At 36.7% G+C, this 16,395-nt stretch overlaps 1 protein-coding gene across 4 annotated transcripts in view; it reads left to right on the top strand.

Moving 5' to 3' along the window:
• Positions 1–16,395, top strand: part of LOC122794035 — a 1,121,292-nt gene that overhangs the window by 872,139 nt on the left and 232,758 nt on the right. The gene's annotated exons all lie outside the window — the stretch shown is intronic.

Here is a 16,395-nt window from a genome sequence, read left to right as displayed (position 1 = left end):
CTCACAAACAGAAAATACAACTCTCAGTATTAAAAAGCAGTTTACAGTTAAGCAATCCAATAAACATGCAATTAGAGTAAGGAAACAGTATCTATCAATGAAAAATACAGTTAAAACAGTATAAAGCAGTATATAAATGCAGTTAAACAGTAAAAAAAGCTTTATAACGGTGCAAAATGTAGTAGATTAACTGTATAGCACAATTATAAGCATTTCAGAAGTGCAGTTTAATGAAATAAGTGTAAGAAATAACTTATCCTGCTCTTGGAATCTTAAGGAATTTCTGTTTAGTTTCATGGAAGGAGAAATGGCGTAGGAGTTATCCTGAAGGAACAGTATGCTAAGAGTGTTTTGGAGGTGAAAAGAGTGTTGGATAGAGTGATGTTTATGAAGCTGGAAATTGATGGTGTAATGATGAATATTGTTAGTGCATATGCTCCACAAGTTGGGTGTGCGATGGATGAGAAAGAACCATTTTGGAGTGAGTTGAATGAAGTGGTGATGACTGTACCCAAGGGTGAGAGAGTGATGATTGGAGCAGATTTCAATGGGCATGTTGGTGAAGGGAACAGAGGAGATGAGGAAGTGATGGGTAGGTATGATGTTAAGCAAAGGAATGCATAAGGTCAGATGGTAGTGGATTTTGCGAAAAGGATGGACATGGCTGTGGTGAATACGTATTTTAACAAGAGGGAGGAGCATAGGGTGACATACAAGAGTGGAGGAAGATGCACACAGGTGGAGTATATCTTATGTAGGAGGGCCAATTTGAAGGAGATTGGAGACTATAAGTGGTGACTAGGGAAAGTGTAGTTAGGCAGCATAGGATGGTGGTTTGTAGGATGACGTTGGTGATCAAGAAGAGGAGGAGGAGTGTAAGGGCAGCACCAAGGATCAAATGGTGGAAATTGAAAAAGGGTAATTGTGAGGTGGAGTTCAGGGAAGAGTTAAGACAGGCACTGGGTGGCAGTAAAGAGTTACCAAATAGCTGGGTAACTACAGCAGAGCTAGTAAGGGAGGCGGCTAGAAAGGTGCTTGGTATGACATCTGGACAGAGGAAGGATGCCAAGGAGACATGGTGGTGGAATGAGGATGTACAAGAGAGTATACAGAGAAAGAGGTTGTCAAAGAAGAAGTGGGATTGCCAGAGAGATGAAGAAAGTAGGCAGGAGTATAAGGAGATGAGGTGCATGGCAAAGAGAGAGGTGGCGAAGGCTAAGGATAAGGCATATGAAGAGTTGTATGAAAGGTTGGACACTAAGGAGGGAGAAAAGGACCTGTACCAAAAGGCTAGACAGAGGGACCAAACTAGGAAAGATGTGCAGCAGGTAAAGGTGACAAATGATAATGAGGGAAACATACTCACAAGTGAGGAGAGTGTGTTGAGCAGATGGAAAGAGTACTTTGAGGGGTTGATGAATGAAGAGAATGAGAGGGAGAGAATGTTGGATTATGTGGGGATAGTGAATCATGAAGTGAAATGGATTAGCAAGGAGTAAGTAAGGATAGCTTTGAAGAGGATAAAGAATGGAAAGGCTGTTGGTCCAGATGAAATACTTGTGGAAGCATGGAGGTGTTTAGGTGAAACGGCAGTGGAGTTTCTAACCAGATTGTTTAATGAAATCTTGGAAAATGAGAGGATTCCTGATGAATAGAGAAAAAGTGTTTTGGTACCGATTTTTAAGAATAAGGGTGATGTGCAGAGCTGTAGTAACTACAGAGGAATTAAATTGATCAGTCACAGCATGAAGTTATGGGAAAGAGTAGTGGAAGCTAGGTTAAGAATGGACACGATGATTAGTGATCAGCAGTGTGGTTTCATGCCAAGAAAGAGCACTACAGATGCGATGTTTACTCTGAGAGTGTTGATGGAGAAGTCCAGAGAAGGTCAGAAGGAGTTGCATTGTGTTTTTCTAGACTTAGAGAAAGCATATGACAGGGTGCCTGGAGAGGAGTTGTGGTATTGTATGAGGAAGTTGGGAGTGTGAGAGAAGTATGTAAGAGGGGTACAGGATATGTATGAGGGTAGTGTGACAGTGGTGAGGTTTGCGGCGGGAGTGACAGATGCGTTTAAGGTGAAGGTGGGATTACATCAAGGATCAGCTCTGATCCCTTTCTTATTTGCAGTGGTGATGGACAGGTTGACAGACAAGATCAGACAGGACTCCCCGTGGACTATGATGTTTGCAGATGACATTGTGATCTGTAGTGAGAGTAGGGAACAGGTGGAGGAGACCCTGGAGAGATGGAGATATGCTCTAGAGAGAAGAGGAATGAAGGTCAGCAGGACTAAGACAGAGTATATGCGTGTGAATGAGAGGGAGGATAGATGAATGGTGAGGATGCAAGGAGTAGAGGTGGTGAAGGTGGATGAGTTTAAATAATTGGGATCAGAGTAATGGTGATTGTAGAAGAGAGGTCAAGAAGAGAGTGCAGGCAGGATGGAGAGGGTAGAGAAGAGTGTCAGGAGTGATTTGTGACAGACGAGTACCAGTAAGAGTGAAAGGGAAGGTCTACAAGAGGGTAGTGAGACCAGCTATGTTATATGGGTTGGAGACAGTGGCATTGACAAAAAGGCAGGAGTTTGAGCTGGATGTGGCAGTGTTAAAGATGTTAAGATTTGCACTGTGTGTGACGAGTGTGGACAGGATTAGGAATAAGTATATTAGACAGTCAGCCCAGGTTGGAAGGTTCGGAGACAATGTCAGAGAGTCAAGATTACATTGGTTTGGACATGTGCTGAGGAGGGATGCTGAGTACATTGGGAAAAAGATGCTAAGGTTGAAGCTACACGGTAATAGGAAAAGAGGAAGGCCTAAGATAAGATTTATGAATGTGGTGAGAGAGGACATGCAGGTGGTTGGTGTGACAGAGCATGACGCAGAGCACAGGAAGAAATGGAAACAGATGATCTACTGTGGCAACCCCTAATGGGAACAGCCAAAAGAAGATGATGAGAAGATGAATGAAATACCATCCACAGCCTGATAAATACAAGCACAACCTTTTCTACACACAGAGGTTATATACAGTAAGGATGGAAGAGTTAGACAATCAAATTACTACTCAATCCTATTAGCCCCTGCTATTACCCAATCACTCGTACTACAGAAGGTCAGGAGACCCTGTTACCCTCAATAATAATGAAGACAGACCATCAGCAGAAAATGGCTACCAGAAATACAGGAAACTCAAACAAAACTACCAGGCCTGGACAACAGCTGGCCTCTATCAAGATTATGCCACCTGAGCAGAACAAAGAAACCTCACTTTAAATGCATAGAAAGAACACTCACAAAGAGAAAATACAAGTCTCAGTATGAAAAAGCAGTTTACAATTTAGTAATTAAAAAAAATGCAATCATAATAATGCACACTATTACAGCTCCTAGCTGTAGCCACTAAATGAAAGTTTTTAAACAGATCAAGGAGCAAGCAGACTCTAGAGAATGCTTTTAACTGCAAACAGACTAGACTGGAACACAGAAACCTGAAAAAAATCAAAAATGCACAGAAAAGCTCGTTTAGAGCACTCACAAACAGAAAATACAACTCTCAGTATGAAAAAGCAGTTTACAGTTAAGTAATTCAATAAACATGCAATTAGAGTAATGAAACAGTATCTAGCAATTAAAAATACACTCAAAACAATATAAAACAGTACATAAATGCAGTGAAATAGTAAAAAAAGCTTTATAACAGTGCAAAATGTAGCAGATTAACTGTATAGTACAATTATAAGTGCTTCAGAAGTGCAGTTTAATGAAATAAGTGTAAGAAGTAACATATCCTGCTCTTGGAATCTTAAGGAATTTCTGTTTAGTTTCAGTAATGAAATACCATCCACAGCCTGATAAATACAAGCACAACCTTTCTCAGACACAGGGTTTATATATGTAAGTCTATCCTGTTGAGTGCATTCATTGGAGAGACTTCTAGAAAGTTTGGATTGCCTGCATCTTCTCTGCATTTTTGAACTTTATTGGTAAGGTAAGTTATAAGAGCCCCTGTTTGTATGCATTCCTAGGCATGAAATTTAGGCATCCCAAGTTTCTCAGTGCATAGTGATATAGTTTATGCTTTCTGTTTGTGAGGGTACCTACCACGTGTTTCAATATTATATGCTGCTGCTGACTTTTTATAGCTTAGCCTAGTTCTTTTGTGTTTGTTTGCTGCTGCTGGATTATATTGCTGCTCGGTTCTGTTTTGTATCTAATGCTGGCATCTTCATTCTCAAATCGATGCATGTTTGTGTGTGTGAATGCTGCCTTCTGGTTTCCCATGTCTCATGCAAGCAAGGGGCAAGTGTGTGTGTGTGTGTGTGTGTGTGTGTGTGTGTGTGTGTGTGTGTGTGTGTGTGTGTGTGTGTGTGTGTGTGTGTGTGTGTGAATGTAAGGGCCAAGTGTGTGTGTGTGTGTGTGTGTGTGTGTGTGTGTGTGTGTGTGTGTGTGTGTGTGTGTGTGTGTGTGTGTGTGTGTGTATGAAAGCATGGGGCAAGTGTGTGTGCGTGTGTGTGTGAATGCAAGCAAGGGGCAAGTGTGTGTGAATGCAAGCAAGGGGCAAGTGTGTGTGTGTGTGTGTGTGTGTGTGTGTGTGTGTGTGTGTGTGTGTGTGTGTGTGTGTGTGTGTGTGTGTGTGTGTGTGTATGCAAGCAAGGGACAAGTGTGTCTGTGTGTGTGTGTGTGTGTGTGTTAGAAAAATATGTATTAATGTGTATTAGCAATATGCTTAGTGCATTTAGAAGCTTGAAAAGAGTTAACACATTTATTCTATTTCATACTGCATAAATCTGTACAAACTGCAGTTGCTTTCTGACCTTGTACTATTAGCTAAAATCTTGCTTGTGCCTTGGAAATTTACTGAGAAGCAGGTGATTTCTGGTTGCGTTAGGAAAATAATGAATAGAACAATACTACTTGTATGAAACTTAGACAAGAAGTTCCGCTGTGCTATGAGAAAATACACAGCTGTAGAAGTTACAGATAATTAGTACAAAGCCTGCTTGAAAATATGAACTGCAATCAGCGTTTGCTCGTATCTGTATTAGAAAAGTACCTTGAAAAGTAACACTGCACTATAGATGCTTGTAAACGGATTAATGATCACCAAGGCCAGGTTGTTTTTCTAAAAAGTTTCTCACAAATCTAGTCATGTCAGCAGAAAATCTGAAGTAACATCTGCTGTAGAACAATGCTAAAAGTTGTGTTTGATTACGTCAGCTTAGAAGGCCATGTCTTGTAAAACGGTATAAGAAGGAACATACGTCCTGTTAGTAGTTAGACAAATCCTTGTATTTGCATGTTTTTGTCTCCTTGCTGCAAGTAAATTAAAGTGCCTTAACTGAATCTTACGTGTATTGGTCTTTGAATTTTTTTCCTTTGAAAGTGTGTGTGTGTGTGTGTGTGTGTGTGTGTGTGTGTGTGTGTGTGTGTGTGTGTGTGTGTGTGTGTGTGTGTGTGTGTGAATGCAAGCAAGGGGCTAGTGTGTGCGTGTGTGAATGCAAGCAAGAAGCAAGTGTGTGTGTGTGTGTGTGTGTGTGTGTGTGTGTGTGTGTGTGTGTGTGAATGCAAGCAAGGGGCAAGTGTGAGTGAGGTTTTAAATTTGACAGGAGGAGTGCAACAAAAAAAGTCTCCCACTGTAAGGAAGGAAAGGCTGACAAGAAAACAGTACACTAGTCTGGTCACCTGCTGTGAGCTGTCAATCACATACAAATAATGGGTTAAATTACCCTTAGTTATTTGACAGCTAGGGAAGGCAGGTATGAAGGGGGAGGGGAGATACCTTGAAGAACTAGATTTCAGCCTTCACAAAAGAAATCAAGTTAGCATTTCTCAGAAGAAAGAGCAATAAAATGCATTTTCATTTTCTGTTCTGTAGCATTTGCACTGCTTGTGTTTGAAGTAGTCATTGAAAAAGGATAACATTTTAACCAAAAGTAGGTGAGTATAACACAACAGTGAATGCCTGTAAAATCAGTGCACTGACAGGAGCTTTAGGGGAAAAGTGGCAGACGTGATGTAATTTTTTGGAGACAAACAATGCATTCTGGGATACTTAGAGGCAGACTAAACAATCAGAATTATTTCAAGATGCCAGACCCCATGTGGTCAGAGTCAGAAATTGCATATAAAAATATCTAAAAAGCTCTAAACAGTCTCAGAGCAGTGTTAAAATGTAGGAAGCACCAAACCACGATGAAATAAACATGTTTTTTGAGTCTGTGATATGGTTCTTTTTTAAGGAAATAGTATATAAACATATTCAATATTACAGTTATATTAAAAGAGAGATGTATGATAATTGATATAAGAAAGGGTAATATGGTTTAGAGAATTATTGCCATATGCATCTACAACAAAGAAAATAAGTGAGCTGTTATTTGAAGTTCTAAAAAGGTTTGTAATTCAAAACATAGACATTGTTATGGTTGGTGACTTGAACTCTAACTTAAGGTAAAAGGGGAAAATAAATATAGAGATACAACTGTATAGTCAGATAATAAGGATAGGGAATGTGCAGGTTTGTGATAAAAGGGAATACATACAAAACATGGAAAATTAAGGACAGAAATAGGTTATATATTATATTCTGTAGGTCTGAAAGAAAGACATTGCAAAACTGTTAATGTGAATTTTTTTCAGAACATTGTGCTCTAATGGCTGAAATTACCAGTCATGGTCATTATGTTAAAGAGGACAGAGATAATAAAATGTTATTAGGGGAATTTACAAGTTACATTTATTTTTTTAAAAAACAGATGGAGAGGCTATGGGAGAATCCTGTGACTATGATACCCATCTATCATGCAAATAAAGTTTGGTGGATTGCATATAAAGAAAAATATAAGAAGGAGTTTATAAATTTGGAAAGATGTTATTGGAAAAAAATAAAATGTCTGAGGAATATATTGAAATATATTAAAAGACAGAAAGAAATATATAAAGAAAATATTTAAAAAGTTAGTTCTTTGGTGTATAAACAAAGATGCATGTTACAGAGTTAAAGTGAGGAGGTGTCTCCTTTTTATATAAAGCATTTAAAAAGTATGGAATAAAAATTGAGGTATTGATGAACTAAAATGGTGCTAAAAGGAAAAAGATGAATTATATAATGGACATTTTTAAGAATATGTTACAGACATATTTATGATGATGCTAAAAACTATAAAGTGTTTTTCAGAATTGAGAAACATAGATAAACAGAAAGTACTGGAACTGCAGAAGGATTAGTGAATTAGATAAAGTGATAAAAGATATTAAGAGATAAACTTTTCCATGTCCTGATAGACTATGGTGTGATTTTTATAAAAGTAGGTATTGTGATTTATTTAATTGTATTACATTTTTAAATATGAAATAAAAAAATGAAATGATGTGTAAAGGTATATCATTTATTTAAAAAAATGAGAAGGAAATTATTTAAAATGGAGGCCAATAACATTAAATAATATGGATTATAAAATAGTTATGAACTTAAAAAGAAGCAATATTCTAAGGAAGCTGATAGACAAAAATATATATGGTATAGCAGGAAGATGTATGAAGAATTTCTTAATTACAGTGAAATAAGTTATTAATGAAAGAAATGCTGGATCAAATAAAGTTGGTTGTATGTAATGTTGAATAGGACAGTGTTAGTATGTTTGACATTTTGGAGCAGTATGGTTTTGAAAAAAATTGTCAGTCTTATTAAATTTATATATATAAAAATAGTGATAATTAATGGGTGGTTTAGTAAAAAAATAAAAATAAGAGGTTTAAAGTAAAGGTGTCCACTTAGTAACACAGCATTCACACTTAAATGCTATAATATATAAGGCTAAAAGAAAAGTTAGAGATGTAGAGAGACAACAAAATATCTATGTATTTAGCTTATGCAGATGATTTAGTTATAATAACCATTGGAAATTGTTGCATAAAAGCTGGTAGTATTCAACTAGAATATTGGATAAAGTTTATAGGATTAAAACGTAATATATATGAAGAATGCATTAAGATAGCTGGAATTTATTTTAATAGTTAATCTATTATATCATTAGGATTGGTATTTGGTAGTGAGAAAACTGAGTTGGCACAATGCCAAAAAGTTATAAAAGATATAGGATATGTTATAGAAATGTGGAAAGAATTCCAGTTGTCTTTTTCCATGAAGATATGTTTAATTCCTAGCTGTATCTTGCATAAATTGTGATATTTGTGAATGTTTTTAATTTTCTAGTTAACTTAAAAGAGGTGTGATATATTGTGATCATGATAGGGGTGAAATTGAAAAATCCTGTTTTTTTAAAGCATCATTACATATATGTGGATCATGTATAAAATATTTAGAGAGCAGGAGAACTGTATTTGTAAAATTTTATTTTTGAAATATAAATGTTTTTGTAGTTGGAAATGGAGGGAGATGAAAAAAATACTTTGACTTTATTAAAATGATAGAAATTAAGGTGGCATGATAAAATCCAAACAAGGGACTCATGGTATAAAGAGAGCATGGACATTTTTTATTGCACAAAAGTTAGTTAATTTACAAGGAGTTGTTAAAAAGTGAAAGGAAAGGTTTAAAATGAACTAGAGATGAAAGGTTTCAAAACAATTTCTGGTAAGACTGAATTAAAATGTAAGAGGGCAGAATACAGAAAATGAAGTTTGTCTGGCATTGATGAAACTATGCAACATTTTTTTATAGATTGTCCATAGAAAAGGAAGTTCAGAACTTGTTAAAAAAGTTTAAATATGGATATGATCATTTATGGATTATTTGAAGGTTATGGTACAAGAAAAGCAGACCAGGTAAGTACGTTGCTTGTCAGTATTCTGTGGATATTATGGAATACGATGTCAGAAATTGTTATATAATAAATGAGATTTTTGAGGTATAATTAACAGGACAAAAACGGTAAATGAATTAAGGTTATGGTGGCTACATTTCTTTTTGTTTTTTGTTTTGGTAGGAAATAACAAGGTGCTATATTTTATGATGGTGTTGTTAATAATTTACTACAAAGAACACACACACACATATATATATATATATATATATATATATATATATATATATATATATATATATATATATATATATATATATATATGTATATAGATATATAAAATGTTCCTATACTTTTTAATAGATGTCATGGGATATTTTACATCCACCTGAGCTACCACAAATTCAGGCAGATGAGACAACAGTCTAACATTTCATCTAAAGGACAGCACACTCTGGAGTACACCCCTTTCCCCTCACACACATAGATTACCCTTATTCTGCACTGCAGTGTTATTAATGGAAAATTAATCAAAGCACCTGGTGTGGTACTAGAACTCAGAGTCATATGACCTTCAAGCACCAAAAGCAAGTGTGCTACCTGATGAGCCACTGGCTAGTAAGCCCAAGATGTGATGGTCCTCAGCTCTTAATGCAGTTGATTATTCACTTACTTCTGATGATGTCTTATCTAAATGTAGACCCAAGCTAAGTCCAGTAAAGGGCTTTCCTTTGCAACCTGGGTCATTCAAACTTCAAATTAACTGAAAATGTGGTACCCCTTCAGTCTAATTTTTGCTGAAGGATCCTGTTAAGTACTTAGCATTCCCCACTCTTCTCCCCCTCTCCACTGTTCTTATTGTATATTCACTATTCTTACTGTTTATCAACTAGTTATTTATTTCTGCATACTGATGATAATTTTAGAATAATCATATTTGTCAATTAACTTATCTAATGGAAAAATTAGATAATCTGACTTATTCTACTAAAGGAAAGAGACCATCTAATGGCTCAACTGCTTGAAATTTTTTTATTGTGCTTGTTATTAGCTGATAGAAGTAATATAGAATCTTAAAGTTAAAAGTTAAAAAGAAAAGATTGGCTGATTTGGGACTCCAAAAGTTATTGCAGTGGCCATTGCTGGGTATAGAGCCTACTGTCTTACAATTTCCTGATTTATGGCTGATCCTGCAAAAATTACTTAAATGAAGAAGAACAAAACAACAAAGTAACATAATAAAAAGATTATTATGGCAGTGAAACAGAAAAGGGAACAAACAGCAATAGTCAGTATGATGATATGGGCTAGTGCCAGCATAGTCAGCTTGAGTTCTGTAAAAAACTGAAAATAACCAAGAGAATATACCCACACATTTTAACAAATTCTTTACAGAAACTATCCAAGCCCTTGCAAATAACCAACCTTATGACAACATCCCCACCTCTGCAAATACACCCCCCACCAGTCACAACAAACAACTGCCTAACTTTAGCTTCCACCCAAAACCAACCAAATCCATTGAAAAACTACTCCTAAAGCTCAAACCAACTTCTCTAGCCACCGATAAATTACCCACTGAATACCTCCAAATAGAAGAAGCCTTAGCATATCCCATCTCCATCCTAATAAACAGATCCATCTCTGAGTGTACAGTACCCCGGCTATGGAAAATATCACATATCATCCCACTACATAACTGGGGTACCTCCCTTGAACTCAATAACTACTGCCCTATAGCCATACTATCTCCATTATCTAAAATTTTAGAGAGGGTAATACACAAGCAACTAATGCAATACTTCCTAGAAAATAAACTACTAGCAACACAACAACATGGCTTTAGACCCTTCCACAGCACCACCACCGTGCTTACAGCATTTACCAACATCATCAACAATCACAGAAATAATGGATTCTTTCTATCCACCACATTCCTAGACTTATCCAAAGCATTTGATATGGTTAACCATATAAAACTCCTTCACTCACTATCCACGCAAAACCTTACCATCCCTGCCATCTCCTGGTTTAAAAACTACCTAGAGAGAAGGCAACAAGCTGTAATGTGGCAAAACCAAATCTCTCCCTCCCTACCAGTCTCCCTAGGGGTACCCCAAGGCTCCATCCTGAGACCACTGCTTTTTACCCTCTTCACCAATCAGCTCCCTTCCAATATTCCCAAAGCCTCAGCAGTACAATATCCAGATGATACCACCATAATATGCACAGCCAAAACAATTGACCTCCTTTACTCCCGAACACAAGAATGCTTTTCCCTAGCAGAAACTTGGATCACCAAACAAAACCTCATTCTGAACCCAGGTAAAACAAAACTACTACTCTTTAGCTCTCACAGAACCACACGTCCCTCCAATAGTTTCATCATCTCCTCTAATAACAATACTATGATCACCCCCACCAATCATACCAAGCTGCTAGGGGTTGAAATTGATAATCACCTTATATTTGACTTACATATTTCGGTAACCATAAAAAAGTACATAAAAAACTTGGTCTACTCTATCGCAATAAAAAATTTCTCGCTGACCACTCCAAAATTACAATAGCCAGGACTCACCTATTATCCACCTTACTGTATACCTCCCCATGCTTACAAATCTCTGCAAATCTTACCTAAACAACTTGACAGTTGTTATAATAAGATAGCCAAATTTGCTACAACCTCACCTATCAGAACGCACCACTGTGACTGCCTAAAAAACTTAACTGGCTAGAACTACCACTACTACTTCAACTCAATCAACTATCATTAGCCCACAAAATAATACATTACTCTGATAACACCCCAGCCCTACAAAATCTTCAACCGTATACCACTACCAGGACCTTAAGATCTAGCACACAAAGCCTCCTCAAAGTAACCAACTATAACAATGAGGCTGGTAAGTCTGTCTACAGCCACTACATATCAAAAACCTGGAGCTCCCTTCCTGCCCACATAACTGACAGCAAATCCCTGGCCCAGTTCAAGAAATTAGTCAAAACTCACTTCATGAATAACAGACTATGCTTCTGCATCCTCCCCTGGCTAATATCTCATTTCTGAAATTTCACCTTACGTAATTAAGACTGTCAAACTAACCAATTCAGAACTCTGTACCCACTTAAGACTGTTAAACAATTGCATATCCTGACTCTCTAGTGGTTATTATAAACTAACCCAGGAATGTTGTGCTTTCCACTATCTCCTAAACTTAATAGCTTATAGTACCAGGAGTATGCATCCTAACTTTTAAGACAAATTCTATATCATATTGATGTCCTTCACATCTAGATCCAGAAACAATTGCTCTCATGGATCTTTTATTCTTCTCTTTTTTTCTTTCCTTTGAAAGTAAACTATTCCAGGAATGTCATGCTTTGTAATATCTTCAAAAGTTAATATTATATAGTAACAAATGAATGTATCCTATCTTCTAAGAAATATTGTATCTCAAAGTCTTGTCCTTACATTTTTGTCTGTAATAAATTGTTCTCTTGGAGCTTTTCTCCCCGGGCCTCCACTGAAAATGGACTTGTATCCAGTTGGACTCTCCCGGTCAACAAATGTAAAATAAAAAAATAAATATGTTCTTTAAATATCAGACTGATTTATACAAGATGCTTGTGTTACAAATGTATTAGAAGTGTATGGCATTTGAATATCAAACTGATTTGTACAGATGGTTAGTTACAAATGTATTAGAACTGTACAGCATGTGAATATCAAAATGTATTTGCAAATTTGCTAGTGTTGAAAAATGTATCAACAATAGGTCCTGCTGGACAGGAAAGAAATATACATGCAAGTAGTAACTGATTAAATGTATATACTGTAACCGAGAACACTGGAAGAGCAGTGGTTAACCAGCTAGCTTACTTTAAGAAAAATAAGAACAATGTAAATGAACTGCTAAACCATTAAAATGGCATCCCACTGTGCTGCACGGAACTGGAGTCTGTAGACCTGGGACAGGCCATTGTTTAATAGCCACTACAAAGAAGAGGGGAAGTACTGTAATTGTTTCATGACTCCGGGGCACTGCCATAAACATGTAGTTGTGTATTGTCGCTGACTATGGTAAATTCCTGTCTCAACTTCAAAGGGAAATAGTGTGACAACCTAGAGTCAGGTGATCAGATGAGGTCATTCTGCCAGCCAACTTTTAAATTTTAGATATTACAAAGAGAAATCTCTCAGTATTGAGTATTATGAAATTGGGCCTGGCATCATGAAGGACCATTCACCACATCATCTGCCTTGCTGTATTAAGTAATTAGGGAGTAGTAATTCTCCTAGATTCAGTCAGGAATATAGTGAAGCTTAGTTTAGATATTGTTTTTCTTTATTTGTCTGAGTCTATCCATCTATGTTATTTTCAATATTTCCTGTGATTTGAACTTTGTGGTTTACTGTAAATATATACTCACTATTTTCATGTTATTTTATTATTTGAAAAAAATAGCTGGTCAGGCAGAAGTGTAGAACAAACAGGAACTTTAATAAAACTTTACACACTGAATAAAATCAATAAAACAATAAAAAACAGGATAAGCACTTTCGTACACACAGGTACATCTTCAGATCCATAAAATACTGCATCCACAGTGAGTTTTTATATGCTTAGCCTAGTGTTTCAAAGCACGTGATTTCAATAAAAGCCTAATTGGGATAACTTTATTTAACCCTTTACCTTCATTGTCTCTAAGCAAATCCATCCATTTTATTCCAGTACATTCTGTCTTTGTTTTTACATCACCACCTCTAAAAACTAAGACAGAATGTATTAAAATAAAATGGATGCATTTTCATTTTTTCTGTTTCCTAATTGTGTGTTTCTGAACAGTGTGCTGTGTGTCTGTTTGCTATACGAGGGGGTGGTGTTATCACTTCTTTGTTATCTGATATTTAATAGCCTAGAGGGATTCCTCTGTACATTAAGTGCTAGCCACAACGTTTGAGAAATAATTTTATGCTCAACTCCTGAGAGACTTGCTTGGCTACAAACTTCTGCATTAGAAGCTGAAGCTAAGTGAAACTTGCAGTAGTGCGTTTTAGTATTCTGTTAAGTACAAACTTGCAGTTTTAAAACTACTGTATTTTCATTGTTTCTGTTTCCTAATTGTGTGTTTCTGAGCAGTGTGCTGTGTCTCTGTTTGCTATACGAGGGGGGAGGTGTTATCACTTCTTTGTTATCTGATATTTAATAGCCTAGAGGGATTCCTCTGTACTTTAAGTGCTAGCCCCAAAGTTTGAGAAATCATTTTATGCTCAACTCCAAGAGACTTGCTTGGCTACAACCATCTGCATTAGAAGCTGAAGCTAAGTTAAACTTGCAGTACTGCATTTCAGTATTCTGTTAAGTACAAACTTGCAGTTTTAAAAGTATTGTATTTTCATTTTTTCTGTTTCCTAATTGTGTGTTTCTGAACAGTGTGCTGTGTGTCTGTTTGATATAAGAGGGGGGGTTATCACTTCTTTGTTATCTGATATTTAATAGCCTAGAGGGATTCCTCTGTACTTTAAGTGCTAGTCACAAAGTTTGAGAAATCATTTTATGCTCAACTCCTGAGAGACTTGCTTGGCTACAAACTTTTGCATTAGAAGCTGAAGCTAAGTGAAACTTGCAGTAGTGCATTTTAGTATTCTGTTAAGTGCAAACTTGCAGTTTTAAAAGTATTGTATTTTTATTTTTTTCTGTTTCCTAATTGTGTGCTTCCGAACAGTGTGCTGTGTGTCTGTTTACTATATGAGGGGGTGGTGTTATCACTTCTTTGTTATCTGATATTTAATAGCCTAGAGGGATTCCTCTGTATTTTAAGTGCTAACCACAAAGTTTGAGAAATCATTTTATGCTCAACTCCTGAGAAACTTGCTTGGCTACAAACATCTGCATTAGAAGCTGAAGCTAAGTGAAACTTGCAGTAGTGCATTTTAGTATTCTCTTAAGTACAAACTTGAAGTTTTAAAAGTATTGTTTTTTCATTTTTTCTGTTTTCTAATTGTGTGTTTCTGAACAGTGTGCTGTGTGTCTGTTTGCTATACGAGGGGTGGTGTTATCACTTCTTTGTTATCTGCTATTTAATAGCCTAGAGGGATTCCTCTGTACTTTAAGTGCTAGCCACAATGTTTGAGAAAGCATTTTATGCTCAACTCCTGAGGGACTTGCTTGGCTACAAACATCTGCATTAGAAGCTGAAGCTAAGTGAAATTTGTAGTAGTGCAAGAGGCACAACAAACTAATTGGCACAGTATTTTTTCATATAAGGGGTGGCGTAAGCCACAAAAATTTGGGCTAGGCTTATAAATGCCTTAGGGCAGATAGCCTAGTATAAACCTATGAACCTATGAACCTATTTTAGTATTCTGTTAAGTAGAAAATTGCAATTTTAAAAGTATTGTATTTTCATTTTTTCTGTTTCCTAATTGTTTGTTTCTGAACAATGTGCTGTGTGTCTGTTTGCTATACGAGGGGCTGGTGTTATCACTTTTTTTGTTATCTGATATTTATTAGCCTAGAGGGATTCCTCTGTACTTTAAGTGCTAGTCACAAAGTTTGAGAAATCATTTTATGCTCAACTCCTGAGAGACTTGCTTGGCTACAAACATCTGCATTAGAAGCTGAAGCTAAGTGAAACTTGCAGTAGTGCATTTTAGTATTCTGTTTAGTACAAACTTGCAGTTTTAAAGGTATTGCATTTTCATTTTTTCTGTTTCCTAATTGTGTGTTTCTGAACAGTGTGCTGTGTGTCTTTCTGCAGTTAGTTCCCCACCCTCCCTCCCTGTTCTTGTGTTGGTATTATTGTTGATGGCTCTGGAATTGCCCGCCACTCCTGTAAGAATGTATTAGAACACTCCTCCTGGGTCCATCTCATTTGCTCACTTAACCGAGTACAGTGAGATCAAATTCTGACTCTAGTGTTCACTCTACTTAACAGAGAGAGAAGATTTGAGAAGGCCCCCCCAAACAAATTGCACTTTATGCATTTGCTTTTACCGTATTTGTCTTTCCTCCTACTTTATTTTGCTTTTCTTAAAAGTACTCAATTTTATTTATTCTGCTGCATTTATTACTGCTCGGTAGTAGCCTGGTTAAATTGTAACTGTTATTCTAAGTCTTTTGGTTTAAGCACTTGGGCTTCATACAGGCTGTTTTACATTAAGAAAGTTTGTGGTCTGCACTGTTGTGGCAGGATAGGTAGCCTACATCCTTCTAAGCTGGAAATTGCTGATTGAAGACACAGTGTCTGCCATTCTAAAAGTGTATTAGTTCTGGCTTAAGCTCTTGGGCTTCAGGCCAATTATTCTACATTAAGAAGGTTTGTGGTCTGCACTCTTCTGGGAGGAGAGGTTGGATTCTGCCCTTCTGAGCTGCGAATATCTGGTCACAGGCTTATTGTGCCTGCTTATTTGAACTGTTTCTTTCTGAAACTGGTGCGGCTTGTTGCTGTAGCATAGACCTGATTCAGGCCTACTGAATCTACCTTTGTTTGTATAACTTGAGCACTGATCCAGGCCATCTTTTTTGGAGAAGGTTCCCCTGCACCCTAGTAAGCAGGGTGTACAGTTAGAACTTGTCTGATTGAAGACTGCTGGAACAGGGCTCAGTTTTGAGCTTTTTTTT

The sequence above is a fragment of the Protopterus annectens genome, chromosome 2.part1 (genome assembly GCF_019279795.1).
Source record: "Protopterus annectens isolate FY-2018-M chromosome 2.part1, PAN1.0, whole genome shotgun sequence".
NCBI classification, from domain to species: Eukaryota; Metazoa; Chordata; order Ceratodontiformes; family Protopteridae; genus Protopterus; species Protopterus annectens.
This window is presented reverse-complemented; position numbering and strand designations above follow the sequence as displayed.